Source organism: Haliaeetus albicilla, chromosome 4, assembly GCF_947461875.1.
Source record: "Haliaeetus albicilla chromosome 4, bHalAlb1.1, whole genome shotgun sequence".
In the NCBI taxonomy this organism is placed as follows: Eukaryota; Metazoa; Chordata; class Aves; order Accipitriformes; family Accipitridae; genus Haliaeetus; species Haliaeetus albicilla.
In genome coordinates, this window is record NC_091486.1 from 21,303,321 (window position 1) to 21,320,920 (window position 17,600).

Consider the following 17,600-nt stretch of genomic DNA (forward strand, 5'->3'; position numbering starts at 1 on the left):
GAAAAAAATGCAGAGTGCATAAAGAAGAGTGCAGTATGAATTTTGCCACAATTTCATCCTTAGTCAAGAATGAGAGAGTTTAATGCTGGCAGTCTTCAAGGTCTGCGCTCCGATGACTTTGATCAACTAAGACTGAGTCAGGAAATCAGATTTGTTATCTTAATGTATGAAAAGAATAGAAGCAAAGTGATGCAACTTCATCAAGCAGTTACCATTCCTATGTAAACCTGAAAGGTAGTGAATGTGAATCTGAATTTAGGTCTTTCAAACTGAAATGGCAGAGACAACTAAATTTCTAATTATCTGGGCTACTGCAATTTTTGGTTGGAATTAATGAATATAAAATTAAATTATTTTTGCCAGTGTTTTTCAATAAAATAACAGATATTTAATCCTTCTTATGATAAGAATTGTATCTGTGTCGTGGTTTAACCCCAGCCAGCAACTAAGCACCATGCAGCTGCTCACTCACTCCCCCCCACCCAGTGGGATGGGGGAGAAAATCGGGAAAAGAAGCAAAACCTGTGGGTTGAGATAAGAACGGTTTAATAGAACAGAAAAGAAGAAACTAATAATGATAATGATAACACTAATAAAATGACAACAGCAATAATGAAAGGATTGGAATGTACAAATGATGCGCAGGGCAATTGCTCACCACCCGCCGACCAACACCCAGCTAGTCCCCGAGCAGCGATTCCCCGCCCCCTACTTCCCAGTTCCTATACTAGATGGGATGTCCCATGGTATGGAATACCCCTTTGGCCAGTTTGGGTCAGCTGCCTTGGTTGTGTCCTGTGCCAACTTCTTGTGCCCCTCCAGCTTTCTCTCTGGCTGGGCATGAGAAGCTGAAAAATCCTTGACTTTAGTCTAAACACTACTGAGCAACAACTGAAAACATCAGTGTTATCAACATTCTTCCCATACTGAACTCAAAACATAGCACTGTACCAGACCAGCTACTAGGAAGACAATTAACTCTATCCCAGCTGAAACCAGGACAATCTGTTACAGAATAAATTTGTAGCTGACGAAAAGTAAACTCTAGTTCATAAAGATGTAAACCACTGATAGTTAACCTGAATACATCTTTATTCAGTTAATACGATGCTTATGAATTGCATATCAGACTAAATATATGTTCTGTTGAAAGCAAAGCAAACAATAAAAGTGAATCTGTTGTATTCTAAGAGTCAAGGAGTCACAGAAACATGTATTGCTTCTCCAGTAAAACATAACAGAAATTACTCTCTACAAAGAAGAGAACCTGTTCTACTGATTCACTAATGCAGAACAGTCAGACACCATGGATGAACTCCAACCTACTGGCTCCAAGGGCAAGATCCTTTGTGATTCTTAGGCATGTAAATTTACCTGATTTTTCAAGGTTCAAGCATAGGTGTTTTCAAGGTTTTCCTTCTCCCTACCATTCAGGCTAAGAAGTCTAATTTTTCAAAGGTCATAGATATTTAAGTCCCATTTCTCTTTAAATTAGTTCACAAAAGTAGGTAAAAGACAGGACTTAGACAGGGATCATTTAGATGGGGAATAATGAGGAAGGGGGAATTATCTTAAACTATTTTAAATGTATGTGAAAGCTTTTTTTATTTCTTTTTCCTAATAAATTTTAATATTGTGGACAACATGTACTTTGCTTTATATGTGACGTAATACAACTTGTATACTTTTTCTTTTATTAAGACTTCTAGTCTTGATGCTACTTACAGCATTTTTTTCATGCATAGTTTATGACTGAGACTTTAATCAGAAGCCTGTTCACCTGCATGAGGCAGACAGACGGAAAATGCTGTCCTATCTTCTGAGTGAATTTGTACCAGGATTTCCATCTGTGCTATATAGGTGCCTGCAAGGGTACAATAAAAATTACTGATCGTTGCAAAGATCATCCCTAACTGATGGCTCTTTCAATGTTATTTTTGAACACATTCCACAGGTTTCTCTAAGTTCAGAGAAAGATTTGAACCACAGTGCTGAAGGAGAAAAAAAGCCACAAGGCACATTTCAGAGCAACAATTTTGTAATATATTGAAGTTCTATCCTTACACGTGTCCATTTTTCTAGTTTTAACTGAGTCTCTCTCTTAACTCCAAATTATATCACAAGTTATTTTCTGAAAGTTAATTCTGTGAAAGAATCCTAGACATCTGGGGCCTATGATAAGAAAAGAAGCACTTTGCAATCTTCAGCAAAATAGAACTTGGGGGAGATAGTGAGGGCAGTGTTCAGAATTCATTATCGCAGTCACTGTGAAGAGAATCTTCTCTGAAGAGCTGTAGCAATTATGTGTAGCTAACTGTTACAAGCAGGAATCTAAATTGTATACAGTTCCTTAAAAAAAAGACTAAAATCTGGAAGCTTTCTCTGATGACTGTGCAAATCAAATATCATCCAGGTAAAAAACAAGAGTACAGCACAGAAAAGGTATCGAAGTTCAGTATGATATGACAGAGAACACCAGGAATCTGTAATGTGCTTAAGTCATAACAACTTTACCCTGATGCTGGGAAGAAGAAAGTGAAATAATATTTCTTAAATCCTTCCATGCAACACAGCTTACTCCTTGTGTTTATCCAGCAAACTTGCCTTTCCAGAGATCTCTCCAGGTTGCACCAGATACCAGCGAGTATCACACATTGCAAAATGCCATAGCAGACAGCAATCTGATTAGAACTGTAGCATTTCATTTGCAAACAGTCTACTTCAGTTACAGATTAACAGAAAGGATTTAATTTATTGAAGGAGAAAATTAGTGGCTGGTAAAAGAGAGGTATGAAAAAAGCATGCTGGAAATTACAGGAAAACCTCAGGACCTGATTGTAGTATATGATTTTACTTTTGCATACAGTTTATCATTTTTATGTGAGAAGTCTCATCAAGACAAAATATACTTTCCAGAGATTATTAATGGTTTCACCTTGTCCAATGAAAAAAACCAGTGATTTTACTGAATTGTAGAAGTCAGCTCAGCACCTCTGAAGTCAGGCCTCATATTTACATAGTAGGCATGACAAAAAAATGGGACCTATTGGGAATAGTGGAACTATAATCTAATCTATTAAATTTTTTAAGATTGCCACCATGGAACTGGTGGTAAAGGAATGGGGTGGTAATGCCTTTTCCCACTTCTGCTAGAAATCTCGCTCCTTATCTGCTTCAGGATCTACTTCACCAGCAGTTCCTGCTTGAATAGTACTTGTGTTTAATCTGCACTACATGAAACAGAGAAGAGGAATAATGAGATGGCTAGAATCCCCTGCCAAATTTGCAACAAACAGCAAGTTCTAACAACTCCTCCCATCCTCCCTTTTACTACCCAGAGGCATACAAAAGTCAGCTAACTGTTGCAATTTAATCTCTTTAGCAACATCTGACCCGGCAGACCTAAGAGTATTTTTTGTATTCTCATACCTAGATACACGTACTATGCATCATAAGCCTAATTTACTAGAATATTATAGAGTCCATTGTAAGGATGGGGAGATTCTACAGAAAGAGACCTCTGTGTCAGCCAGCAAGAAAAGCTTTCCTGAATTTCTTCCACCTGGCAATCACTGTAACCCTAGTCACTTTTCAAATTGTTAAGGCTCATAAACTATTTTACTGGAAGTGTGAATAAGCAGAAAGGCCTCTGTATTAAAAATACGATTGAGAGCAGCAAGTCTTAGCACACCATCTGCAGTGATGCTCTCAAATATTTATTATGTAAGTTCCACTAAGGAATAGTCAATAAGCTTTGTCAGAGAGCTGATGAGAGTTCAGAGGAGAAAGCTGTGTCAAGCGGCTTGTGACAGTATAAAAAGACTACAGAAATATATGCATCCAAGGGGAGAGCTGTCAGGCACTTAGAAGTTGGAATATAGCATTCAGTCACTCTCAGTTTCATGAATATGTGCTGGATTGTTACATGAAAGGAAACTGCAGTTCTAGCGATACTGTGTTCTGCAACACAGGTGCGTCTGCTGCCAAGGTTGACCTTCCTGACAAGCACCTTATCCTCATCTCAATGCCCTGGATTCTCAGTGATATACTTCACAGACACTTTGACATAATGAATACAGACTTCCTCAGAATATTGTCTTATGGCTTGTGTTAAGAATGAATGCCCAAAAGTAGAATGACTAGTCTCAAAAAGAGGCAGAAACTCCTCTTGTTCCTCGTTCTCCATTTCTTAAAGCTCCATTATCAACTGTTATAGGCTTCTAACTTTAACAGTCATCTTCTCTTCCAGAGGCACCTAAGGATCAACAACTGTCTCATGAATAGGATCTCAAGTGTTCTGTGCTTCAGCTTGTCTCTTGTGCAGACTAATACTGCCCTGCCAGTGTTTGTTCTGCAGTTGCCATTGTCTGATACAATGGGCCCAGGTTACCATTTATCAGACCTGTTCTTCCAGCTAGTCTACATTCCTTGCCCCTGCCACTTCCAGGATGGGGAGATCCTTTATGAAGATACTTCCTGAGTCTCCCAAAGGGGCATGCTCCCTCTCCATGAAAACAACAATAATCACTTCCATAATAAATTTAAAACTGAAACAAATACTTTGAAAACATATTTTGAATAATAGGCCTGATATAATGATCTTTTTCCTCTTATGCTTCTTGGTTCCAAGAAAATAAAATACCATCTCTCTACACTCTTGCTTGATTTCATTATGTCTTTTCCAAAATTTTCATATTTGCAACTTTTGCTGCTCTCTGCAAGTTCAGGGCAATCTCTGTGGAGTAGCTTTACTGAAAAGGAGTTTAAGAGTTTAGCACTGTGCACAAACTAAGTGTAAAAATTTATTAAAATGCAAAGGGTAGAAATTAGTAATAATAATTTTAAAAATTTTGTAACTAAAATGAGAATGTCGTTCAGCAAGCAAAATGGTATTTTTGCTTAGAAATATGTCTGACCATCTCTTACAACTCTTCTCACAACCACATTTTTCAGCTGTTTCATATATACCCAGCTATAGGTTCTCAGTCTTTAGAGAAGGCAGGTATGCTCAGTAAACCAAGTATCACAAAGCTCCTGATTCATGCACCCTTAACTGAGATAACCATAAATAATCCCTTGAATTCACTGTCAACTGGAGAGGAATGATGTACTGAATAGTATGAATGCCCTCTGCAGGTAGAAAAAGAAACCACTATAATTCTGGTATTGATTTCAGTTTGTCTATTTACTAAGTAGGTACTAAATAAACAAGTCTATATTAGTCCTTATTAGCCTGTTCTGACATTGTCTGAAAATTGTAACTGGTACAGTGGTATCTCCTGATATCGTTGACAGCCAGTTGATAATCCATCACAGACTTTTCACCAGTCATAAAGACAGGCTGTGTCTATACTGCTGAATTATACAGAAACATGGAGCAAGATTGAACCCTGCGCCCTTGTTCATCAATGCTGCTTAACTGTTACAACACTCTTGGCGTGGTTTGACTGTACCAGCTAGTATTCTCTCCCATACCCTCTGTATAACACTATCTATGACTGTTTTACCATGAGCTGCTGCACATCCTTCACATAATTCTAAATATTTTGAGCTGAAAAAAAATCTCTCTCTCTCACGCACACATGTGCATGCACAAACAAATTATGCCTAGAGCCAGAGTAGTACTCTATTTTGTCCAGGGGACATCAAGGGCCAACTCCTATGTATCGTGGGTATAACCAGTTCTGTGCCATTTGGCCTCTGATCTGGAGACCAGTACCCACTCTCTAAAGCCTCAATAACCTATTGCAAGAGCCAGGTTTTGAGGTAATCAATACTGCATTTTCCTGAAGGGCCAATTTAGTGTGGGGGACACCATATGTTAGGTAGCCCACAAGCATCAGGTGAAAACAGCTTCCTATTGAAGCTATTATCATAACAGATGCTAAACCACCAAGCTTATATAGGCCTGCTCTGAGCCTACTGCTGTTTCTGTCCACTACATGTTCCCAGAGGTTTCAGAGCCTCTGTCACAGCAAGCTCCTATTCTCCAGAAAAACAGCAGTCAGCAACTACTCCATGCCTGAACTCCGTGACATTCAGCCCCATGACCTCTATCTCAGCATATCCATGCTGGTTTTCCAGTTGGCCAAGTCTACTGTGGATGAGATCAACAAAAATATAAATATATGCACTCAGTTTAAGAGAAGAATGATCTCATCCCCTAGCCAAAGATGAATGTGAATAAAAAACTGTTTGAAGACTATTATGAATTCAGAGCAGGAAACAAGGCTTTTAAACAGTCTTTACTGGAATAAGAAGACTGATGTGACATCATGTGGAGCGCAATAAATGTCATATGCAACAAGAGTAGCAAAGCAACAAAAGCACTAAGAATCAAAACCAAGAAAGGATGGTGGTGTGACAAAGAAAACTCTATGGCCATGCTTAATTTTAATAGTCACTATCATCCTTGTTATTTCCAAAGGAGCTCCTGACCAATTCCATGAGAACATGCCCAAAACATCTTGCTTTGGTGTAGATTCACTCTAATGAATGGCCTTGATCTCAAGCTGCACATGAGTTGCAGTTCTAAGTTCATACGCAGTACAGAGTAATAGCTGCATTCAAAGACTCCAGCTGTATAGATAAACGACTTGCTTCTATTTGTCCCTAACTCTGCCATGGAAGTTCAGGTAACACATGCAGTCCACAAAATCAATATACAACCATTACAATGCTTGTCTGTTCACTAAAAACATGAACAAATGACTTCATCCCTACATTTGAGAAAGCAAAGAGAGGTGTTCCACATACAGGAGCCTAAGCTGCCAGCAGAATAAGAACTGAGGAGCAGAAAACTGTTTGATCAGCTTTGAGTTCAGAGACATGTCACAGCATATGTAACTTTCAAACTGGATTATTGTGACACTGGCAGTTACAAAAATACCTTTCTTTTTCTGTTCATGCCTACAGCATGCTTGAAATTCGTCAGTCTCCATATATATAGCTTTGGACTTGCTGGGTAGTCTGATTCATTCTCAATCTATCAAAGATCATAAGTCATATTTAAGGTCCATGAAAATCACATTGTATGTATGCTTACACAGTTTTGAATTAAATCCTAATTTACATTTTATTAATTTAATTTTTTCTGCTGGAAATGCAGCAATCTCAGTAGCTTACAGCAGAAAACCTAACACAGAGACATGCTTCTCATGGATGCTGCAGGTGTGCCAAGCACTGAGGAGTATACAGAGCAACTATAAGAGCTGTGATTATTTGAAAATGCTTTTTTGAAGGTCCTGTCCCTCCTTTTATTAATGTCCCTCCTTTTTTGTGCAACCTAACAGAGAGCAGATAAATCTTCACTTTTTTCCCCTGATGCATCTGTTGAAACACCAATGGAAAGTTTATCTTTAAGACTAAATCTATAACAATGGGCTTAGCAGCAGGAGGCAAAGACCAGTACCTTGCTTTATTTGTATGCTGTGTAAACTATCTGTTTTGCAAGTTTTTCTTGTTTTTAAATTGCATTTTCTCCTTTCCAAAGAATGTATGGGTCGTTTTGGTGTGGGCATGGGGTGGGTGGGGTGTATGCACACATATAATTTCTACTTCCTAAACTCCACTGTAGTGCATAGTCTACTCGCATTTTCCTGGAATATATGTAACCCAAAATTTGTTACTTGGCATATACTTCTAACATTAATTATGAGTTCTGTAGCTGTCTCCACTGATATGCAAGCTAACACTGTATACATCCCTTTCCTGCCAAAGGCCAGTCTAAGGACATGGACCTGTTGGAGTGAGTCCAGAGGAGGGCCACAAAGATCATCAGAGGGCTGGAGCACCTCTCCTATGAAGACAGGCTGAGAGAGTTGGGATTGTTCAGCCTGGAGAAGAAAAGACTCCAGGGAGACCTTATAGCAGCCTTCCAGTACTTAAAGGGGGCCTACAGGAAAGATGGGGAGGGACTTTTTACAAGGGCATGTAGTGATAGGACAAGGGGTAATGGCTTTAAACTGAAAGAGGGTAGATTTAGATTGGATGTAAGGAACAAGTTCTTCGCTATGAGGGTGGTGTGGCACTGGGACAGGTTGCCCAGAGAAGCTGTGGATGCCCCGTCCCTGGAAGTGTTCAAGGCCAGGTTGGATGGGGCTTTGAGCAACCTGGTCTAGTGGAAGGTGTCCCTGCTCATGGCAGCGGGGCTGGAACTAGATGATCTTTAAGGTCCCTTCCAACCACAACCATTCTATGATTCTATCATTCTAATTCATCCTTCCTTCACAAAGTGCCACCACCAGTACACCATTTGTCACATTTCTGACTCCTCGTCAAATCTCTGCCTTCTTTCCAGTACATATACCTCAAGGCAGTTACTGCCAATGTTAAGCTTTTACTATTCAAACAAAACAGCTTCATTAACTTGCCAATACATTTAATTGAAAACAGACTATACGCCTTGGGTGGGGTTTACCAAAGCTCCCAAGCTAGGTTCCTTTTCACACTCTGTTGCAGAAACCGAAGTGGGCATTTATCAAGGTGGCTGCAAGTAAAATAACCAAGAAAGCAGGGACTGTAAAGCTGCCAGGTTTCAAAGTACCTGGGCGTATCACTCACAGCATCTAGAATATAGCATGTCAACAGGTTGTCACAGCCGTAGACTGAGAGTTAACAGGATGGCAGAGAATGTTAAGTTTACTGCATTTTAACACAGGCCAATGCTTGCTTTGTGAATACGAAATTAACATAGAATTTTCTGATTTGCAGAAGGTTTTATGGTTAATATATTGTGTATGAAATAGCCAGGGCTCTTAGGATTACTCGTGTTTCTTTGCAGCTTAACTTCAGTTCAAGCAAGGACTTTTTCTACTTTTTTTTTTTTTATTTAATAACTATCATCTGCAGCTTCCATCACCCTCCAAATATCATTACAATTATTCTTAAATCTACAAGGCAAACCATCTCAGTCTGATTCGGATGAAAACTAGAGTTTTAAGATAAAACCGTTAACATTTGAACTGAAATTAAGTAATATAATAAATGATGAAATTAAAACAAACAATTATTGCTAGAAGAAAACTAGTAAGGATTCAGAGATTGATTTCCCAGAATTGTTGGGTATCCTGTTCTTCCATCCTTATTCACATTTTCATTTAATTAACAAATGTGTCTAATAACTAGTCTATAAAGAACAAAAAAAAAGAAAAATAAATGAATTGAAAATGCACCATCACGACTCAGTTATGCTGCGGTTAATTTTTGAGCACCATCTGCTGGTCTGCTGCTAAAACAACCACCAAATTTCTCTACTGGTAACATCTAGATACCTATCAGGTCTGTATTGACTTATCACTTATTTTGTTACATATTTATTAAGAGCGCCCACGAGCCATGCGTTATCATCATATGAGAGGAAATAACAGAATTCATGTAATAATGGACGGCTGTAGAGGAGATGTGTTGGAAAGGTTAAAATAGGTGCTCTGCGGTTAACACAGGTTGAGATAAGCCTGTCACAGTGATGTTTTTAAGCTGAAAAGGTTTCTAAAGTACACTGAAAATGAAAGCAACTTGGCCACTGTTTTCATCTTAACATACCATATGCCACCCCTACCACAACTCTCGTCAGCAAGGAAAGAAGAGATATCACTGCCACCTTTTATTTCTTGCAGATTCTCAGATACTACTGGAAAGAGTTGTAAAGAAATCTACAAAGACAGAACCTCACCCTCAAATATATCATCATGATTACTTCTTGCTCACCTCTTGCTCCTAGCAATACAGTGCCATCTGCTTTTCTTGTCTTTCTCCTTACTCCATTCCAGAAAGAGAAAGACCTAACATTTCCTCTAGGACAAGATGACAAGGTCCCATGTTACGAGCCTAGATTCTGATGGGGTTAACTACTGGCAAATCTGGAGCCTTACTCTTTTTTCCTTCTCCCTAGAACACTAAATAAATATTTGCTTAATTTGCACTTACCAAAATATTTTGTAATATAAGAAATCTGTACTTGCTTTCTGTTCAAGTTAATTTATTTCCAGTTTGAATTGTGTTGTAATGTCCAGTTTAAAAGACAGCATTGGAATCTTGCCATTTTCTTCCCACACTTCTGACAAATATACTTAAATACCACAAATATATATAATGAACTTTTTTTTAATATAAAAAAAATCTAAATAAAAATTAGTTTCCTTATCAAACTGAAGGTACAACCTGCAAGGCCTAGATATAAAATTCTGGTCTGTCAATATGCTGAACAGTTACTTAATTAATTTGAGTATTGAATTATTGAATAGTCACTAACAATTATCAATTGAATTATTAATTTATTCATGCTCCACAGTTGCTTTGTCTACTGCCCAGAATATTGCAGTCAATCTAGGTATATTCTGTGTAATGGTCGATATTTCACAGTAGACTGTTATCAAGAGTAAAATCTTGATTCCTACAATATTGCAACAAACACTTAAACTTTTTTTCTTTTTTTCATGTTGAAGTAAATAGGACTGCTTCTGCATTTTTAGTTAACCATATATGTTCAAGATTGAGACTTTGGAGCCCTGTGGAGGCTCACAAAAATTTAAATCCAAGTAAAAGAGCATGCAGAAGGCTACTCTTCATGAATGGAGTCTTTTCAGAATTGAAATATGCTTAATACTTCAAGGAACACTAACATTTCACACAGGAGAAAAAAAATCCAAGTTGTTTGTCTGGATCAAGATGGTTCTAAAATAAAGAAAGTGCAATGAATTTGTAATACGCATTAGTAATTTCCAGGAATCCCAAGGGCATTGATACAGTTTCAGTTACAAGAATACTGATAGTAGTGTTAGCCCAAAAGAGAAGATCCTTAAATAACATTAATAGAAATGTTTCTGCAATTCCTTTAACATTCCAATGAAGACATCAATTTTGCATTTGCAAAACAGCAGTTAAAGGTTTGGTTTGTGCTCTTTTTCTTAAAAGAGGTAGGTATACTACAATGAAAATATATAAACAACTTTTTATTTATTGTTGTTCAATAGAGAAGGAAAGTTAACTAAAAATTTTAACACAACAGTTTATCTAGTTGCCTGGTTGTTCCTAGTTCACTTAATCTTTTCACAATAACAATTTCTTTCTCTTGGGTCACGGTGATATTCTTTATTAACTTGTACCAGTCCCATGACACTCTGTCTAGCACCTAGTGACATCCTGACGCATGGGATCTGTTATTTTATAATTCTACATTGGCACCATCCCACTTAAAGGAAATGGCTAGAAGCTGTTGCACAAGTTACTAAATCTCATCATAAGCAGTAATTACTTGTAAAACATTCTTATCTCAAGAATTTAAAAATACAGTCCAATGAAATGCAGTTCACATTGTTAAAATACTGATATTATGAATGAGTTCCAATTGAGTTCCCAGCTAATATCTAACTATAGCACAAGCACAATGTTGGGGGTTTTTTGGCTCTAGTTTTGGAAGCATTAACCGTCAGTTTGGAGTATTTGCAAATTTTCAACAAAGTTCCTTCCTCAGTTCCAGAAGGCTCCTCTTTTGATGCCCTACTAAAGTTTCAGGATGTTTTTCTTGTTGCATCCTGCTTTAGTTCCAAGATATAAGCCCTCTTGGAAGCCCCCTACAAGTTTCACAGTCTTCCAAGGAAAATATTACAATAGAACATCCACCTAAGGAAGAACTGCATCCTAATAAAAGACAGTGGGAACAGACTACCAGCAATTAATAATACAAAGTAGCATGCAACAGAACTCAAAGAACCTTTTAGAGCTAATTCTGCTCTAAGAAGTCCACAGTTCTTTACTGTTACAGATTGAGTTATGTGTGTATTAGAGGAAACAGTATTGCTATCTATTAAAGAAGACTTGCATTTTAAATGCTTATATTGATTTCCTGGTTCAGTTGACATTTAATAACAGCAGATGCTGCCAAATGAAAGACTAGTTTCAAGTTTCCTTGCATCCTTCTGCATTTCCCTGACTTTTTAGTCAATAGTTGCAGTTGACTTTAGAGTAGATAGAGGTGACTAAATCAATTCCAAAAGTTTAATTTGTTTACAGCAAGCAGAACTGTTAGTATCTTTACGGTTGGTGTTCTTAGGCAATACAAGATTAGATATTTGCAGAAAGCAGATAGAAGTATCAGTTCTTAATTTAAAATAACAAGCTTCCTGTACCATGTTTTCTGTATTTTGCATGTGCAAAAAATGAAATAGGGTTTCTTGTCCAGTTTCACAATGAGTAACTTCTCCTTGAAGGATAATGGCATGGGTCTTCAGTGCACCTGCAGATCTGCAGGATCAACAGCTACACCATTCCCTCTGTTAAAGCTTCTCACACTCTTGTCTCTCTACCTACAAAGTTATAATACTGATCCAGCTCACCCACTCCCATGGTCTTTTCCTATTACAGTGCCCTGTAAACTACTTAATGCAATAGACTAGGACCACAGGGTTGAAGGGAGGAATTACAAGGAAGAAATGTGTATTATGCCATTGATTCCCACTGCTTTTGTAGCTAAACCTAAATTAAGAAAATTGGTGGTGCTTCACACCCATAGGGTCTAGCTCCCCTTCCTCTCTCCAGTGTGCTGGTTTAAGACTGCTGCATCCACATGCTTTTCCTACAGTTGTGATGAGTACAACAGTGCCTACCAGCAATGATTTGATATGCCACCAATTATATATTTGCGTTTCACCATTGAGGCCTACCATTGTTTTATAAAACCTGGATTAAATTACATCTGATTTCTGAAAGACCGAAAATGTCAATTATCCTACAGTAACTGGTTAACTTCACACTTGTCCCAGCTCTCCAGGCAGGCTTCATGATGGTTTATGAAGTCTCTGGAAGGACCAGCATGCTAAAACTGCTCTTTGATAACCAGATTTCTGCACAAAATGGGCTATACCATAATCTTTTTGTATAGTTTAAAAATTATTGTCTTATTAGAAGAACCAATCTTTTTTTTTTTCATCCCACTGCCCAGTCATTGGATGGGAACAGATTTAATATATGCTGTTAAATATATGAATGGAGTCCAAGAGCATCATTTGTCTCGCACTGCAGGCAGACTAGCACTGTTAAAAATATTTGGTGTCAGCATACAGCATGCTGCTAATTTAAAATGCTGTAAAACACTGTGTTATGGTATTGTCTTATATCTTACCTCCTTCAAAATTTAATTTTAGGGATTTATCTCTTCTCTGGAAGACAGCTAGCTACATAGTCCTGGGAAGGTAATAATACTTCTGTGAAAACTTGTGTTATTTAAGACTTCTATTATTCTGTAGTAGGCCAATGCCAAGAATTTTAATGTAAAGAAAAACAGACAGAAAAGACTTTGCACTTCACACATCAGAGAGCTGAGCTGGGATATAAAAAGAACTGATTCAAAAGACAGACAATCCTATCTGTGAAAAAATAAAACAGAGAAAAGATGGAAAGAGAAGGAGCAAGTGAGCAGAAGTGAATTTATGCGACCTGAACATTGTTTAAACATGCTCATGTTTTATCATCTCTTTTCCAGTTTTTGGTTTTTTTTATGTTAGTGCCTAGTCAAGTGACTTCTTCAGTCAAACAGCATAGGAAGATATTTGTATTTACCTCTTCTCAGCTAACATATCTCTTGCAATATGATAGAAAAGAGTGTGAAACTTACTTGCTGAAGTTCATTAGAAACATTCCTTTCCTGATATATAAAGGTAGGATGAAAGGAAAATGCTAGTGCTCAGTATAAGGGAAAGAGTTTAAAATATAAGTCCCTGTAATCACATAACTTTTTTGCTCTGTAGGGTCTATCTTAATCATTTACATTCTATCCAAGCAGTCAGTCAGTTTTGGCTTTAAGAGAAAATACTTGTCTTTTGCCCTCAGAATTATCTTCCTAAATGAGTTGATATGAAAGGCCAAAATTAGACAGCTGTCACTTCATCAAATGTCATGTGACCACAGCCATGCCTCCTTTGATAAGCTAATTAGTGTTCCAAGAGGGCCAGGGCTGCCCTGTATTTGAACACATTCTGTATAACAGGCACGGTACTGCTTTTCACAAGAGTTCTCGTGAAGCGCTACAAAACCTAGAATAACTACTCATTACTTTGGCTACATAAATAAGGTGTTTGATACCTGTCTCCTTTTCAGAAGAGCCACAAAATGCAGTGAACCAAGTATGGAGACATCTTCTAAGCCTTTTTTCCCCAAAAAAAGATTTGAACCAGGACACAAAATGCAGTGAACCAAGTATGGAAACATTTTCTAAGCCTTTTTTTCCCAAAAAAATATTTGAACCAAAAATAAAAGCAAAGGGACCCTCTGTCACCCAGTAACTTATGTTACTCATTTGTGATAGGGATAAAATATAATAGAGAAATAGCACAATATGGCCAAAGTATAATGATTACTGTTTATGTTATACAGCACTAGGAGGCCCTGTCATCAATCAGAAGCCACTGTACTAAGCAGTATATGAACACAGAAAAAAAAAAAGCCCCTGCCTCTAGAAACAAAAGTCACGAGAGATGTGTCCAATGTACAACCACAAAATCTCAGTCAGTCAGTCTTGGCAAGATAGCAATATCACCACTGTCAGGTTTTCTGCCACCGTCAAGACAAAGGACACTGCTGAAAAGTCAAAGGAAAATAGGAGGCAAGTGGAGGAGGCTGTGTGGAATTATTTCAGTATAGAGCTTTATATTTGCTACAGCTGAGTCTGCCAAGTGTATTGCTTGTGGCAGACATAAGCTTCCCACTGAAAGCTAATTTGCATGATCCCACCTAAAGCAGGTTTTACAGAATGACATCTGTAATTTATTCCTACAGTGTCTAATGGTCATTTTCACTTATGTTTCTAATTTCCTTTTTTTGTCTTCAGGTCATTACTTCAGTACTTGTATGAATTCAGTAAGTCCATGAATTTTACTGGGAGTTTCCAGTGTTTAGTGGCCATCGCCTGTCTCCTTTAGGAAACCACATGTGAAAATTCAGACCTTCCCAAAGTTTTCTTGAATGCCTGCTGCATGTGATTTTGGAATTCTATACAGCAACTATAGCTTTCCCATATGGTATTGTCTTATGAAGCACCTAGAATCAACATTTAGCTAGAAGGGAACAGAAAAATAAGCAGAAAGAGGAATAATCAAATAATCCAACTTCTCTCCCTGAAGAGTTTTGAGTTATATGTTGAATTTGTAATAAGCACGTACCTGAATCATCTTCTCCAATAGTACTAAATGACAGAAACTGGAAAGCTTCTACTTATTTCCTTCACTGGCCTTCACTGAATTCAAATTCTTTCTCTGTAGAATTTATGCCAATTCTAAAAAAAATATCCAAACAACAAATGTTGCAATACTGTTTCTAGGCTGAAACTGAAGAATTAATTTTTAAAATTAGATCTCCATGTTACATAACTACTATAAAAATATAAACCTTCTGTGCATTATGTTTGTTTTTTCATTTTTCCCCTCCTTCCTGCTATGGGAATGTGTTCAATCTCATGCTTTGCACTCACGATACATTTGTTTAGTCTGCCACTTTTTTGTCTTTCCAGACAGAATCCGAGTAAATCCTCACACTACATTTAAGTTTTGTTTGCTACTGAGTCACAAATAACTAAACAGTTTATCTACTAAATTGATAAATATCCTTCCCGTATTGGATCCAGATAATGTGTGTGATAGGAGATATAAAGATTTTGTGTGTGAAAAAATATATAGAATTATGTCCATTTAGCAAAGCTGAGCCATTCTGCCCCCCTCCATAGAGAACCTTGAGAAGGAAGGAAAATTCTCTAGGGAATCTATGGTAGTACATGGGGTTTGCTCATCTGCCAAACTTTCTGGAGAAAGTATTTTGTGAATGTGCAGAAGTCTGTGATTGATTAAGCAGCACACTGCTCTAGAAAGTCAGAAACTGTCTGCTTAGCTCCTGTAAGAATGGTAATTGTACATCTGGTGTCCTGAAATGCCTTCTCAGCTGGAAAGGAACTTGGAAGAAATAGTGAGTCACACTACCAGCTTTTGATGTGAAAAACCTGCCAGCAAGTGCTTGTGAAACATTGCTGTTCTCCCTCCACCCAGACTTCGTGAAATCCTGTCACCAAGAGCATTTGGAGTTGGGGATACTGCTGCTTTCAGCACTCCTTCCACTTTTGTGCACAGCACTCCTCTGCTTGAAGTACTATGATACTGGTGAGATCCTGCACGTGCTGAGGCCAGTGAGAGCATCCCAATGGATTTTACAAAGCTAGAACAAACCCCAGCCTGCACTGTCATCAAGCCAAAAAATAAAAAACTGAAAAGATACTGAGATGAAAAAGAAAATTTTATGATACTGAAAAATAAAGAGCCAGAGGTTATGATTTGTTCTGTAGTTAAGCAATGCTAAATACCTCTAGCTTACCAACCAAACCTGCTTTATAACTACAAATCTAAAGTATACTCTCCAGTGCAAAAGTCTCTCCAATAGTATAACACAGGTAGTAACTAGTTTTCATTCACTGTCAGTGAGCTCCATTAAAACTACCAGATTGTAAATTGCTGCTTCTGCCTTACTTTTTTAGTCACAGAAAGACACTTCTGTTTGAAGCTTAAATTAAGTATATTTGCAAGTAATTCCTTAGTGTGGTTGTACTTTCTCTGCTGTAATGTTTCCTTTTAAGTTTACATATCTTTCTTTTCTGTTGCATCAAGACTTACCTACTGTCATATTTATAACAGCTTTATTTTTATATCCTTAAATGCTTTCTGTATTGCTTGGGTCATAGCTACATTGTATTTTGGGGACTCTTAACTGTTTCCAAAAAACATTGGCTATCACAATTTTTATTATGAAATAAAAAGGTGCTTCTTTCTGTATTCAGACCTCCTAGGTCCTAAGAAAGCATATAGCATGTTATTGTTATTTGCCATTTCAATAAAGGTAAGTTACACTATGTAATACTGGAAAGGAAGGAACCATAGCTTCTATAAAGCCATTAGTCAAATAGCAGTTAACTTTAAATTCTGGCATCCATGATGTCTGACTTCCCTTTTTCAGTATACTTATGGCTGGGAGAGCCCCATCGCCACCTGGCAAATTCATGAATGCAAACCACTGAGCATATGATTACATGAATGCAATTAATTTTGGCAAAAGAAACTTTTAAGAGCAAAAGAAGCTTTATCAACAATGAAAACATTTAACTGACCATTACTACCTCAGACTTTACACTTTTCAAATCACAAAGCATCATGAAACAAATTTTCTTTAAATCTGCATTTATAAAGTAGAAAGGCATAGAAAGACTTGTCCTTCATAAAGGACATGTAAGCATGACTTAATATTGACGCAGCCTCAGTAGAATCTTTATGTTGAACAGGTAATACTACAATGCATCCTGTAAATTATTCCATTGACCTTCTAAAGCAAGAACAGCTTCTAGTTAATACTTGAAACAGGGTAACATACTTCAACAAAAGAAATTAAAAATAAAATTTTGAAAAAAACAGAAAAACACATGAGAGATTTCTGATTCATCAGAAAGATCTCATTAGCTGTCACGAGGAAATATTATTTAACTCCATTTGGCATAGAAGAAGGGGAATCTATCCAGCAACTATTCACTCACAGCTAAGACAAAATCAGCTATTGCTGGATCTAAACTGGTG